This window comes from Macrobrachium nipponense, chromosome 4 (genome assembly GCF_015104395.2).
Source record: "Macrobrachium nipponense isolate FS-2020 chromosome 4, ASM1510439v2, whole genome shotgun sequence".
In the NCBI taxonomy this organism is placed as follows: domain Eukaryota; kingdom Metazoa; phylum Arthropoda; class Malacostraca; order Decapoda; family Palaemonidae; genus Macrobrachium; species Macrobrachium nipponense.
This window is the reverse complement of record NC_061100.1, coordinates 65947446-65959945: the sequence shown is the minus strand read 5'-3', so window position 1 is coordinate 65959945 and position 12500 is coordinate 65947446.

Genomic DNA, 12500 nt, shown 5'->3' with positions numbered 1-12500 from the left:
ATAATAGAAATCCTATGTAAAGGTACCATAAAAAAAACTGCTTAATCCCGATTACAATTTTCCCTTGTAGAAAAAAAATTCAACTTTTCCTGTTACAAAACGTATAAGGAGAAAAGAAATAATTCAGCGCTTTTCCATTACAAAACGTAGTATGTATCGTCACGTAAATTGCTGCCACAACATATCAGCATCAACCACCTAAATTGACCCCTTGAAATTGCTCACCATGGAATGTCATCATCAATATTCCTGAAAGCGGTGCAAACCTCTGAGTAATCAACTCCAAAAGAAAATATCAACAATCGGTCTCATCTGAGACACCACAGCATTGTTAGCATCAAGCCACCTGTGTATACAACATGTGCTAAAATCGCACTATTGACTTTTCTAGTCAGACTCGTAAACTCAGAAATTATCATTCCTTCAAATGGCTCAAAAATCATCCATTAAATCCTCGCTGTGAATCCTCAATAAATCGTCACTGATACTATTGAACCACATTCCTCAAAAATCATCCTCAGGACGTCCTTATTGTCACCTCAAGGGTACCCAAAAAATTGTCCTTGAAAACGTCTAGTAAAAGGCCACCAATTATAAAATATCCACCACAGGCTAAAACCTAAGCCATTTGACCACTGATGTACCTCAAAGTAAACCACTTGTGATACTGCCACATGTATATAACACCCAAGTAATCACCTCGTCGGGATATAAACCACAGAAAACCACAATCCAGAAATTATGCATAATAATTATATACCGCCAAATATAACCACTGGGGAATATAACCTCATAAAATACAACACCTTTATAGGGCTCCATAAAACCACAATGCACTAGTGCCATCCATCAAGAGCCGTAACACCACAACGAACAACAATCACACCCCTTTGGCCCATAAAACCACAGATAACCACCAAAAATCATAGCCACAAAAAATTCACCACCAAAATAACCAAAAAAAAATCAGCCCCAATAAATCAACACAATCAGGAATCACCAAATCATAAAAGTCACCACCAGGTATCATCATCACCAAAAGTCATCACCACGAACCCCATATAATATTTCTCAATTCTACGGTAATTTCCCATTTTTTTTTACTCCATTTTAAATCATGAAATAATTATCTTGGGTTTGAACGCCAAATCGCCGCTGTTTGTGTTTAATAAGAAAATAGCAGAAGAATTAAAGAAAGAAAAAAAAAACGTTACATTAAACTGCTTAATCACATTTCGTCATTCATTTGCAAAATCTGGAAGAAAATAAAAGTGCAACTGCGTGGTGTTATCTTATTGTCTACCACTGCCAATCTTTTTCAATTAAAATATGTTAGTTAATTTCGAAAGACATGTCTTTCATCTAAGACTATAAATCTGTTCCCTGTCTTTTCCTCAATAACTCTGAAAGGACCCTCAAATTTTGGACCTAACTTGTAATTTAGTTCATTTCTCACATTGATTTTTAGGAATATATTGTCTCCAACAGCAATTTTAACATCTAATGATTTCTCGTTGGTTCTTTCCAACATTTCTCAGGTCATGGCCTCGAGATTACGGTTGATACAAGCATGTCTCTCCTTTCCTGTGGAAATTAATACTTCAATTGTATCTTCTCCATGATGAGGTATAGTTAACATATCAAACGTGCCTCGTGCTTGGCAACGAAACAGTGCTTTGAATGGAGACATTTTAATGGAATCACTGACCATAGTGTTGCTGTTATGCCTAATAATATCTATATCTATCCCAATTTTTGTCGTTTCCTCCTACAGTCTTCCTGAGAGCTTCAAGCACTTTCCTGTTTGCTCATTTACATAGCCTGTTAGCTTCAGGTCTGCATGCATTAATTGTTACTTTCTGTATCCCCATGACAAGTTTTGTTTACAAATTCTCTACCATTGTCGGTCAACAAAAACCTTGGGTGAGCCATATCTGCTCATTGAAAAATGCTATAGCTACTTCTTCGGCTATTTTATGCTTAAGTGGAAAAATTCCTACTATCCTCATTAGTTCATCTATCATTACCAACAGGTAGTTATTCACAAAAATTTCCTAGGATATCCATATGTATTCTCCAAAACGGTCTATTTGGTATCGGGCATGACCCTAATTTGCAGGAAGTTACCCTTGCGGGTTTGCAAGCATTGCACACCGTACAGTTTTTCACAAATTTTCCACATCTTTCCCCATATTTTTTCAAATATACTTAGCACGCACCTCATTATACGTTTTTTCTATCCCCAGGTGTGGACTACCGAACCTGTAATGTACTATATTCAAGGCTACTGGAATTAGGACTTCAGAATTATGATCTGTGTCGTGTGTCCTTTACTTTCACTAGTCCTTAATTCATATTTAATTTCCCTAACCAGCAGATTACCTTCTAATTCTAAACATGAAAAAGGTCAATTATAACCTATCCTGACTGATTCCCCACTGAAAAATGCTTTTGCGTCTTCCAAAATTTAATCCTCATCTTGCCTTCGCTCTATGAGACCCATATCCCATTGTATAGAATCACGTGTAACTACCTCAACTTGAAACCCTTCCGTATCATAAAAATTCTACTAAGGGCATCTGCAAATACATTTAATTTTCCTTCTATATATCTGAACTTTCCATTAAAGTCCCTGATAGTTAAGAACCCTCGAGCTCTTTTGGGTGACAAAACAGGTTTATTAAAAGATCCAATAATGGCTTGTGGTCTGTAAGAACTTCTACTTTATTCCCTATCAGTAGCATTTTAAAATGAACCAAACTTGATACTATTGCAAAGGCTTCTTTATCTACAGTAGCCAGTAGTCTTTCATTGCTGCCCTTTGTCCTAAATTTCCTATTGAAAAAGGCAATGAAATGGAATCTCCCTTTCAAATTTTTTTGCGATTAAGGGCAAGGCACTATAACCCTCCTGACTTGGCCATCAGTCACTAATGTGAATGGTTCGCTGAAATTTGGGAATTTTAGGACTGGGGGACTCATTAACGCTTCCTTAAGTTTTTGAAAACTTACTTTTTGCGGTTCTTTCCAATGAAATTGAATGTCTTCCCTCAATACATCTGTTAGAGGAGCTGCTATGATAGAAAATCCTTTCACAAATCTATAAAAATATCCTGTCATTCCCAAGAATGACTTAATTTCTTTATTTGATTTCGGGGTACAAAAATCTGCAATTGCTTTGACTTTATCGTCATTTACTCTAACCCCTTCTTTGGATATGACATGACCTAAATATGTAATTTGCTTCTTCAAGAAGGAACATTTAGCTAGCTTATTTTTTCAATCCTGCTAACCTAAGTCTCCTAAGTACTTCCTTAAGCACTTCTAAGTGTTTCACAAAAACATTTTTACCCAATAACCTGTGTAAATTTGTTAACTAACCTCGTAAAAGTCATAGGACTACCTGATAAACCGAAAGGTATCTGCATAAATTCATAGTGTCCCTTGGGTATTGAAAAGGCAATATATTCCTTGCTATTTTCGCTAAGATGGACCTGTAAAAAAACCTGCGCTAAATCAATTGAGCTATAAATATTAAGTCCTCCAATTTCTACAAATAGATCTGGTATGCACGCCACTGGGTAATGGTCAGGAAATGTCTTCTCATTCAAACGTATAAAATCAATGCATACTCTGACAGAACCGTCCTTCTTAGGCACTGCTAACAGAGGAAAGTTGTATGGAGACGCACTAGGTCTAATGATTCCTTCCTCTTCCCATTTACTGACCTCCTTTTCTACCTGTTCTCTGATTTTGAAAGGTATGTGGTATGCAGAAATAAAAATGGGTTTCATACCTTCCTCTAAGTTTACTTTATGTTCTAACACATTACTCAATCCCAGTTTATCTCCTTGTAAAGTTACTGTGTCCCCAAATTCTGTAAAAAGCTCACTTACTGCTTCTATATGTTCTTTATAATCTGCATAAACTAAATGTTCTCTAATATTATTATCCTTGATTGCATTTCTGCCTGTGAAAACTCAGTTTTCCCCTCTACAATAGCCACTGAACCACTGTCACTACTCCAATCTTGGAGCTCTACCACATATGCATTCTTCTGGTATTTCCTAACTGTATCATTACAGTTCAATAATTCTACCCATGTAACACCAGTGTTTGATACACTGTTCACTGATGCATTGCTAATAACCCCTCTTAGTTTCTCGCTACCCTCAATTATGCATACTTCCCTGGGCATTTTCACTTCCCTCAGTCTGACTTTTACCATAGTCTTTGTACCTGGAATTAAAATAACATCCTCTGATGAAACACATTTATATTTGTGGTTAGTACCTCCCTGTTCCATGATCCCATAAATATTACAGCCCGTGGGTCTCATTTCATCCACCAAGACCCCATTGTTGGTATCAGCAATAGTATCAGTATTAGTATGAGCATTAGTATTAGTATAAGCATCACCACCCATACCACCAAAATTGTTACCACCATGGTTCTCAATATTATTATGTTTGTTGACCTCGTCTACCCAGCTGTCATTTAAATTATTCAATTGCTAGAAGAGTAGCCATTTTCTCCTAATCAACTGACTTTAGGAGGGAGAACTCAGGCCAAAAAGGCATTTCCTTTAGTAGAGGGGGGAGAAAATAAGCTGTAACTATAGGCCTTGAGTTTTGGGTAATAAAGGTAGGTTACAGGGTTAGATAGGCTTCAATGTGGGCTTTTGGAATTCCTAGCATAAGATCTCTTTTCCCACAAATTTGCTGGTTGTGTTTTCGCATCTTTCCAGACAATGCCAGAGGCTGTGTGAAGTCCAGGCCATTCAAAAACACCCTGACCTGTTCTTGGTTCACGCCAGTTGCTCCTGTAATACATACGTGTCCTTTCTCTGACTGGAAGTCAGCCTTTGTATCGTCCAAGCTGGTTGGAGGCCCCCTTCATATATCACAACACATGTTCAAGCCTCCAAGGACTAAAGGTACGTCTCGAAAGTGCAAAATCCAACCAGCCCTCTTCCTCTAGGATGAATCTTGCTATTTCCATTTCAAATCTCCCTTTTATCACTTCTCTACTGAAATTCCTTTGTCACCATCGGGGCATGTGTTGCCCCTGTGACCTGTTCAAGATTAAGTCTTCACTGAATATTTCATTTTAACACTAGAGTTCCTCCCAACTGTGTGGTAATTAAAAGTGAATGTTCTTGTAGCCGAATTATAGTGCAAGAAGTCCTTATTTTATTTTGTGTTTAATCTGGGACTAATTTCCAGATTTTTGCTGAGTCACGTGTCATGTCTCCTTGCTTGCAAGTGCTTCCTTAATGCAAGATACCTATGATCAATTTTGGAAACCAGCGTTGAAGTAAATCTGATTTTAGCCAGCTCTCCCTTATTGTGAGAGATAGGAGTGGTCCACGTGCGGCCAAGTTGCCTTGCCTTATCCAAGGCCATTCAACTGGCCTCTTGTAAATAAATAATGCAAATTAAGTAGCTGGTTTTCATGGCGACCTTCTAGAGTACACTAACCAAATCAATCCTTTTTATAGTTATGTAAGTAAGTCAGAAGTCCTCTATTTCCATTTTTTCCTCTAATATTTTTCCTTTACGTATTTGGGATCCCAAGGCCAACCCAAAACGTAAGAATATCCCATTTATCATCACCGACATCACAGCTGTTATTCCCCGCATCATCAGTGTGGTTTCTGGTATCACTGCTCCCCATATTCCTGCCAAAAGCATCCCCATTTTCAGTATTCCCCTTATCCTCAGTTCCACTTACGTCCTCGTAAGGGATAAAAACACCTGGTATTCCAACTGTTATACCACTAACACCTGTATGGACCGATATCCTGCGTCTTCTACATGCAGGATGTCCCAGTAAGTCAGTTACCCAACGCAACCCCTTTTATAACCAAAAATGGTTCTATTAACACTCTGTCATCCAGAGTAAACTGTATTCTAACAAAACCAAAGGTGTTTAATCTATGGGCTTGTACATCACACACCGGCTCCGTTGAGGGTTTCAAAGGGTAATGGGAGCACATGGACTGATACAGATCATGGTCCATTAAATTTACAGAAGCTCCTGTATTGATAAAAATTGGGATATCCATATCCTCCACTGTTCCGTATACAATGGCATGTACAAGCCATCTGTACCCTTTTTGGATCGGCTTTCCAAAAATTTTTCCAATCCCTTAGCCCTTTTGAGTGACCTCCTGGGAAGTTCTCGTATTATAACTCCCAAATTTCTGAGGTGTAGGTCTCACATCTTTCTGTATCTGAGACGGACAAGCCAGCCAACAGTGATCCACACTTTTACACATTTCACAATATTTGACTCTACATACTTTCTTTGTGTGCCCTGGTTTATTACGATTATAGTAACGGAACTGCTGTTGCCTTTGTTTGATCGATCTTCTATTATATGCCACTTCTGCACACAAATGGGGAGAAGGAAAATCTGAGTCTATTTACATCATATTTCTTGTACTGGTCCCATTTAAAAAAAGTACCATCCACCGTGGGACATTTGGACATATGTGTCTGAATTTGGGCATAAAGTACTTCTTTGTCTGATGTAGGTTCAATCTTTTCATCAAAACTATTTACAATGGCGTCTGGGACGTCGTGTAGAAGCAATGTGAAATGCAGCAATTTATGTATATTGTCGAGTGAGACATTATTCCCATTTACCAATGTGAAATTTCTCAATTTCTGTATCCATTCTCCGGCTCAGTCAAGAAGTTTTGAGCTGTGCACAATAAGGCATGTTGTCCCTTTTGTAATTTTGTACATTCCCCTCAAATCTCTTACCATATCTCTGTGTTCTTTCGAGCCACAAGCCACCCTTAAAAATGCTTGTAATCGGTCCATGACCGACATTTTGTGTACTGAAAATTATGGCATCTAAGGGACAAATCCCTTTTATTGAAATCTAACAAGGCTTTTGCCTCTGTGAATGCCTCTGCATAATCTTAAATTCCCTTGGCGTTTAAGTAGTTATTCACTCCCTCAATAAAAATTTGCACTGGTTGGGACAGAATGCAATCAACAATGCCTTGAAAAGGGCTAACTCCTGCACTTATATTAGTTATCTTATGCACCAAAATCTTTATTGGAACTCTTATCCTAAAGGATTCACCCCCGACCTCAATAACATCGATATATTTATGCCCACACAAACCACCAGCACAAAAGTAATAACACATCATTCACCAATAAAAGCAAAAATAAACATGCACTAATTCCCAATAAACCTATATCAAGGTCGATCAGCTGATCAGACTGTCACTAGGTCACGAGCTGGTCTATAGAAAATGGGAAGAACTGGGTGAAAGAAAGAGAATGTACAGCCTACCATCTGCTGAATCAACAATCCACTAGTGCACCATCTCCCAGCAGTCTCTCTCTCTCTCTCTCTCTCTCTCTCTCTCCTCTCTCTCTCATGCCATGTACAAAAACGAAACTTATAGTACAACTAATGTCCGTTGAATCCTGAGGGACTTCAAAATGAAAGACACTTGTAAGCACATTAACACCAATAAAGAAAAAAAAAAAAAACTCATACACTCACATCTTCATAGGTACAAAGTTTTTTGCACTCGTCTTAGCGAGTAATACCCGGTTACACTTGCAACCGAGCGTAATCGTATATTCACTTTCTCCCCCCCAGAAACACAGGAATTCTCTTATACTTGAACAGCATTTATGATCACTGCCAGCAGTAGTTACCCCGGCTTAAATTCCTGACTATCGGATAAATTCCCCTCAAATCAGCAAAAGCGTCAGTTGCCCAATACATAATTATAACCACTTTTTCCCAACATATGGCTAACCTATGTAATTCTAGCCTCTTCAGAAATGTACCCTCTAGGCTTGAATGCCCTTTACTGCTACCACCAATCAAAATGACACTTGTTTAAATAAATGGAAAAAAACTCCTAAACTTGTAACATGACCTACCTTTCATGTTGAATGCCATCCCTGAGGTTAGCTGAAAAATCAAAGTATCAAACTCTAGGTTAATCCAAACTCCCGCTGTTGTAAAACTATACTTTTTATTTCCCAAAATTAGCTAACATGAAAATGGATAAAATGGATTAAGAATAACTAAAAAAAGAAATGTTAAACTATCATATTCTTCCCAAAATCATATTTAAGTAAGTACCCCCTTCTTCTCTTTCCGTCCAAGCATTCATAGTATATCAAAGTCTAGAGAAATCTCATTTTTCTATATGGTGACATCGAATCCATCTGAAATAAAGAGACCATAATTATCAGACAATTAAAGATTAAAGTTCGTCAATAAAATGTGTGTCACATCGCACTTCCCTTTCTCTAGAACTGAAGTAATAGTTTTCACTTTTACCTTTTCTGAAGGACCTCCAACGCCTCTTCTACACCAAAATCACTGCTGTCCACTTTGACAGTTGTGCGTCCAATTCCTCCTCCAATTCACATTCCAGAGATTATATGTCATTTTCTGTGACATGCATAACGAACCCACACCCACTAACCAACACACAGATACATGCATGGAACTCGTGATTAACTCATGTCTTTGAAATGCGTCAATGCACTCAATTGTGCACACTATATGTTTTCTATTTGCTTTTTATATCTGCATCTCCAAGGAATCCAGCTTTTTGCATTTGTCTCTAGCCGGCAAGAGCTAAGGTTATCAACCCACTATTTAATCTATATATTTTCTATTTCCTTTAAGTACTTGCCTTTAAGATATATATATATATATATATATATATATATATATATATATCTTTATATATATATATATATATATATATATATATATATATATATATATATATATATATATATATATATATAATAATATATACATGTTGTTGAAGAGTCTACTAAATTTTACATTTCATATCGTCAATTAATAGGACTTTGTGGCATCCTGTCAATATTCATAAACTAAACAGAGGTTTAGGACGAGACTAAGCTTTCCACTGAAGCATAAGATTTACTAAGGGATCAATTAATTTAATATGTTGACACATGCCAGTCAAACCAATCAAGGGGACAAAATGTACAGTGTTATAGGGTGATAAGTGGTTTGTAGGACCTCCTCAGAGGGTTTGAGTCACTTGCACAACGTTTGAACAGTGTGACAGAGATCAGCTGCCAAAAACGCACCCAAGCAAATAAAGAATTGCACAAATTGGACAAATACTGTAGGCAGCCCTAAGAGACTGATAGTCTAGGAAGGAGATGGATATTCTTGGATAAAGTCTGATAGGCCCAGTGCCTTTCCAGATGGTTGTTTGCATTAGAATGCGCTAATAAATCACAAATTTCTCTAAAAACATTACTTACGTTACTCTAGAGATTAGCAAGTGCTTAAGGTGAAAGGTGAAAGGAAATTACTAGCTCAAAGGACTTTGGAGAGTGGTAGTTACGAGGCATTCAAGGAAGAAAAAAAGGGTTGAGGGATGGAGGCTGATGGATTCTGACAAAATTCTAGTGCCTTGCACTATAAGCATAGATTCAGACTCAAAGCAACGGGTTATAGACTCCAAGCTACAGGTTATCGGCAGATTGCCATCCTCTTTCGGGCCCTTATGCCCCTCGTGGTCTATTGTTATTCTTATCTAAAGCCCAGGGCAGCAGGGAGTGAAAGCAATTCCGGTTGATTTTCGGTTAGATGCCCGCTTCAGTTTAAGCAGTGGGGGGAGGGGGGAGGGGATTGCCTAGTTGCCAGACGGAGCCTGTCAAATATTCCAAGTCCTCAGAAGCACAAAAAGCAAAAAGACAGGCAAGAGATGTGTATGTGTTGCGCAGAGGTATCCCTCGCTGGTAACTTTCTAGACTCAAGTATGCAAGTCAAAATAGCTGGATACTGACTAAACCAATGGTTGTTAATTTGAAGTAGAATATTAAATTGATAATTAAGGCAGCAACCTGCGTTATTATAATAGCTTCCCAATTAAGAACCATCACGAATATGTTGAAAAGTCTGCAGGAAAAGGCTGATGCTATCATGACTAAAATAGTCATCACTGACTCTAGAACATAAAAAATCTAAAATAGTTTAACTACTTTGCCAGTGATGATTCTTTATTCATCTCTAGAGGAGGATTACTTTACTTGACTCTAGTTAGCAAATAAGTTTAGATTAAAAGGGCTTAAATTACGTTGAATGCGACATAATTAAATATGAATACTGCATTTAGCAATAGAAAGTATTAATAGTTACATGGACATACTAAATAAAAGAGTTTGAATAATTAAAATGGAGTTAGGACATGTTCTTAGTTTTGCTGAAGAACAGGCTTAGCTAATTATAAAGTAATTTTTCCCATACAAACATTTTTTCAAGATAAACCCTGGCATCTTCTGGATCAGGTACCTGAATTGCTTCTACTGGATTGGGCACTGTGCCCTGGCATTTATGATGGAAAGCATGTCTACCCAATTAACAACCTGGATTTCCTCTGTCCTTTATTTGTATTCTTCTTTGATTTCTTTCGAGCTTTCTGCTCAAACTCTTGAATTGGACATGGGAAAGGGAGTTCCGAAGGAGGCTGATAGGTCCTTTGGGTGAGGGCCACACATCTCCCTCAGCTCCTTTCAGCTAGCAGAGCAAATAGTAGGCTAGCTACTAATTCGGCTGCTGCGATAACCAGGACAGCAGCAGTGTCATGTACTTTGGCCAGCTTCCATTCGATGCCATTCATGTCTGATTCAGGTTTGAAGATGACTTCATGTCGTCCACCAAAGTCTTTTCTTATGGAAGGACTTTGGTCACTTGCAGTTCTTCACCAGGAAATCAAAGAGATAGCACTCCTCATCAGATAGAGCCTAGGTACTTCAGGTGTGATATCTTTAAGAGAGATGTTATATCAGACTTCTAGACAGAGTCGAGTCTCCTGACAGCATGATGTAGTGGAAGCTAACCATGTTCATCACTAAGACAAAGGTATGTAAGAGCAGCAGGCTGAGGTCTCGGATGTGACATTGTTTCGGAACAGGTGTGATACTATGATTACAGGCTAGGGCTGAATGCATTTTGCCAGGTCATGCCAGGTCATATTTATACACAATATCAGGAGGTTCTAGAAATATCCTTTCAAAACTGAAGTGATCTCCCTGGGTCCTTCCATCTCTGCCGCTAATCCTCACAGGTACATGCCTGAAAAGGTCATTGAACGCTGGCAGAGGTGGTATAGAATGAAAGGGTACAGTAGGATGATAGACTGGGTCATGAGCTTTGGGTAGATAGGCTGGAATCCAGGTTTGAAGAGGCGGAGTCGCAGGTGTAGAATACTGCGATAACAATGGTGAATGTAAGAGGTAGGTTAGACGGACCACACAGGAGAAGGTGCGAACTCTAGCAAACTAAGGGCTAATCTCTGTTAACGACCTTAGTGGAATTAAATTCGGCACCGAAATACAATTGTAGAAAGGGAGCGACAGTCCCTTCAATGTCGTTGTCCCTTTTCGAGATCTGGGGTTGCATTTGGCTTAAGGCCGGTAGCTGAATGTGAAAAGGGGAGACAGGCTGTAAATCACTTTTGGCACCTTGTTACAATGACATTGACATGTTTTTCATCTACGAGAGGTTGTTACAAAACAATGGGACAGAAGCTAAGTAAAAAATATCTCACGGCTTTCCCAGATATCACAACAACATGGATTTGCTTTTACTTTATTTTTTACATGAAGCATTTATATTATTTATTTTCTAATTTCCTTATATGTCGAATTCTCCATCATTCTCAAAATTTCCCTCGAGTTGCTTCTCCGAAATTTCCTCCTGTTTGTGAAATTTTCCTGTTTATGAGTAGAAAAAGAAAATATATGAGTGTCAGAAGGATGCTCATAGCAATAGGTTTGCGATAATGGAAAGGTTAATATATAGGACCTAATATTAACCCTTTCCGGTCTTGGGGTTTATGAGAGAACCCATCCGTCTCTCTCATACTTGGTACTGAGTACTTCTCACAGAAGCCCGCCCCAAAACCGTGCATATCATTGTAATAACTCGATAAATAGTATCCCCAAAATTTATCCAGTCCATAGTCTGTTTTCTCTACTTAACGTCTATAAATTAAATAAAAGTTTTTTCCCCCAATCAATCCACAATGTTCTACCCCCAAAAATAATATACAAAACTACGCCAAGAACTTGGCTTGTTTCTGGCGAGACCACCTCGTTTCGCCTGCGAGTTTCCCAGGTTAAAGTTGCCTCTTGCTACTTCTAACTGGCTTCGTTTCCACTCGTGCTTGTAACGCTGACATCAAGTCGCCCTACATCCCTCAGATCCGATATATAATTTTTCTCTCCTGACGAACAATACATTCACTGTAATCCATATTTCAAAAAGAATTAAAAAAATCAGTCGTCATATAATTAGGTAGCTGCGTTCAACACGTGATGAAATCGAAACTTTTCCTCCCCGTACTTCAGAATGAAGCCGGTTAGTAAATTACCAATAAATAATTTATAATTTTACAGAAATAAACCTTTAGTAAGGTCATGATATATATATATATATATATATATATATATATATATA